Genomic DNA, 3,037 nt, shown 5'->3' with positions numbered 1-3,037 from the left:
CTTGAATATAAAGATCTGCTCCGCGACACGGAAAGGAGTTTGTCGCAAAGGGTTGCTTTGCTTTCAGGGCTGTTTGCCGCTTTCAAGACTGGCTGCGTTTTTTTCCTCTGTACCGAGCGGCTGAAGCAGTTGGTTAAGGTTTAAAGAATGGCTGTCTGTGTAAAAAAAAAGAATGAACAGGAAAATTAGTTCGTCACAGAGGTGCGTGATCAAGGGCAAGTCACTCGTGAAGGGTATCGGGATTGTGCCCACGCACATAGAAGGACGGACGGCCACGACGCCATTCAAAGCGATGTTTAAAGCGATGGCGACCAGCGACCACTTGAACAGTGCCACTCGGTTGCTTTACTCAACGACTTGACATGCCCTCGACGTGCGTTCGTTCCCTTTCTACTGCACCTTCCACCCGCTAATTGGGAGAGCTGCGTCGTAAATCCACAGGACACGCCGACACTTACCCAAAACCGAGTCATTCGTATCACCCCTCACCCACGTCCTCTGCACTGAAGGGTGCAAGCAACGCACCTCACCATCGGTATCATCGTGGTCGCCAAACGGTGATACGGAACCATATATCACAAGAAATGTAGTGTTTTCCTTTCCCGCTTTGTTACGATGACAAATGTTCATTTCTTAAGTATGGTATAGTTATTGTGAGAGATTTCTACGCACACGTCATTACCTATATGCTTCAAGTGAGTAGGGGCAATATCAATCCTCAAAGTGGCGGTTTGAATTCAACTTTGAGGATCAATATTGAGCATTGAGGACGTCCGTGATTCAGACTGTGTCCGAAATTATCATTCGTGAAATCACACCTAGTCACCAAATTCAGCTGGGAAGATGTGTTTGCAAGATGCCTTTTGAGCAAGCTGGATGCGAGAAATTTTCACGAGCTCGTGGTGAAACAGCGTGCCAGGATATGTCTCACATTTTGTAGCGTTATCCGTTTGACGCGTGCTTGAACTGCATAGAGATCGCAGGATGTTTTTTTTATTTTGAAACTATTCTCGAAGCGCGGCCAAATTCATTTCTTGTAAAAAAACCTGAAACTCTCTGTCGAAGCGTGCCAGCGTGAACGTGTTCTTAAATGTAGTGGGATACCGTTCTTATGGTCCATGGCACGGGGCTGTCTACGGCTCCAAAGAAAGCTGACTTGAAAGACAAAAGGCAGGTTGAGCAGTTTGTTCAAACTCATTTTCTGCGCCCAATGGGAAGACAGAGACAAACAGATGAAGTGCACGAAGCAATGGCAGTCGCACCTGACAATCGATCGAAACTGACATGATGTCCGAGCTTAGAAGTTGTTGATCTGAGTTATTACGTTTTTTTTTTTGCTGCTGTTAGCCTAGTGTCCTCAACGTGATTTCATATTTGATCTTTTTCATTCTTGTATTTTTCTTATTTTCCCTTTTCAATTATTTTAGTTTTACAGCATTGTCGCTCATCAGTTCTATACCTTGTTCGCAATGCAGCTATGTGTCGAGTTTCGGTCTGCAAGCACGATTGAAGTGGAGTAGGCAGAAGCTCCCAATTGCCAACGTACATTCAACGTACATTCGAGCGAGTAACCAGTTAGCCTTGTCTTTACGCTATGAAACTGTATTGCCATATTGACAAACTTCTACCCTGCTCGGCTGTCGAAGTCCAGCAAGAGGGGCTGAAACGTAATGTTTTAAAATATATAGTAAAATCACGTCAACACGTGGGCACAGTTAATCCTGGTGACGTAATAAAAGCCCGAGGCTTGAGTCAGCTTCAGTGCGTTCAACGGACGTCAATTTCACACTAGCCCTTAGTTCAACGAGGCTGAAGGGTAAAACCTGTCACGGAGCAAAACAATGCGAGTATGTTCATAAAATAAATACAGCAAAAAAAAAAGAAAAGAGACAGGAACGACGAGACGACAGGTGTTGCAAAGCTGTCAAGCACCGCATCATATCGACGCGCACATACAAATACTCAATCAACGCCCATCTAATGAAGACGGCGCGCTTGGCTAAATGCACGACTCACGGAGTACTCGGCCAGCGCACGTTTTTTACGCTTCTTCAAGAACTCGCCTTCGAAGGTGGAAAATAACTCAATACTCGAGGGTTCTCGTGGTCTGCATGATAACGTTTGTGCTAAGTCCGCGCGAAGCCACGTGGGTGACTCGGTTACTCTTATCTGAGCATGCTCGCGCAGCAGCCATACGTAACACTCATTTGGGCGCGGTTTTCCTCGAGGGAGTTGTCAACGGAGCCCGTGCTTACGTAATTTGCCCTTGAGACTTCTTACGTAACAGACCCGCGAAAAACAAACGGGGTACCAGGCTGCATGACCAATCGAAATTGGATACGTGAGCACGAGATAGGGCTGACAGATGAGTCGAACGCGCTGACGCCTTTCCGGGAATAGGTGTCGTTACGCGTCACGCCGCTTGTACGGCTTCGACGGCGGTGCTCCGGCTGACGTCACAAATGGGAAGCGAAGCGAAGGGGGAAGAGTGGCGGAGCAGGTTAGCCGCTCCACCGCTTTCCTCACTCTCGAGAGGCCTTGGAGAAAAAAAAAATAAAGGTAAGGAATAAAAAAAAAAAAAAGTGAAAATGATAGAGACGGCAGCGGCGGCCCGAAGACAAGACGCGCACTTTGTAGCAGGCAGGCATCGGTGACACCGCTCTATCTCGGCTTCGAGTGAGTCCTCTCTGTTCTAAGCGTTATAGCGGTCGCGTCATGAAGTATTGATTTCTTTTTTCCTCCGCAGGAATGCGTTGTAACAGTCTTCGCTGTGGTTAGTGGTCTAATACTGGTTCCAGAAAGAAGCGTAAAGTTATTTCGTTTGGGTGTGTGTTTGCTTAGACATTTGATCTGAAAGGATGCGTCACTGCGCGCGAGAGTTAATTTGCTGACGGAGCGCGGAGTGAAGCTACAGGGTTTCATTGAGAGTTAAAACTTGTATAGTCAATTTATTTTACGGCAAACAAAGAGCAGTGCACGCGATGACGTAACGCCAGAGCAAAGCACAGCGTGTAACGCATCAATGCTTTTCTTCTTG

The 3,037-nt window shown here is 46.8% G+C and overlaps 1 protein-coding gene across 1 annotated transcript in view; it reads left to right on the top strand.

Annotated features, from left to right (window-relative positions):
* Positions 1-2,575: 2,575 nt before the first annotated feature.
* LOC142582947 (uncharacterized) overlaps positions 2,576-3,037 on the top strand; it is a 5,394-nt gene continuing 4,932 nt past the window's right edge. Inside the window, exon 1 of the mRNA XM_075693097.1 lies at positions 2,576-2,676. The gene's annotated coding sequence lies outside the window, so the exon portion shown is untranslated. The remainder of the gene's footprint in view (positions 2,677-3,037) is intronic.

Source organism: Dermacentor variabilis, chromosome 5 (assembly GCF_050947875.1).
Source record: "Dermacentor variabilis isolate Ectoservices chromosome 5, ASM5094787v1, whole genome shotgun sequence".
NCBI classification, from domain to species: Eukaryota; Metazoa; Arthropoda; class Arachnida; order Ixodida; family Ixodidae; genus Dermacentor; species Dermacentor variabilis.
This window is presented reverse-complemented; position numbering and strand designations above follow the sequence as displayed.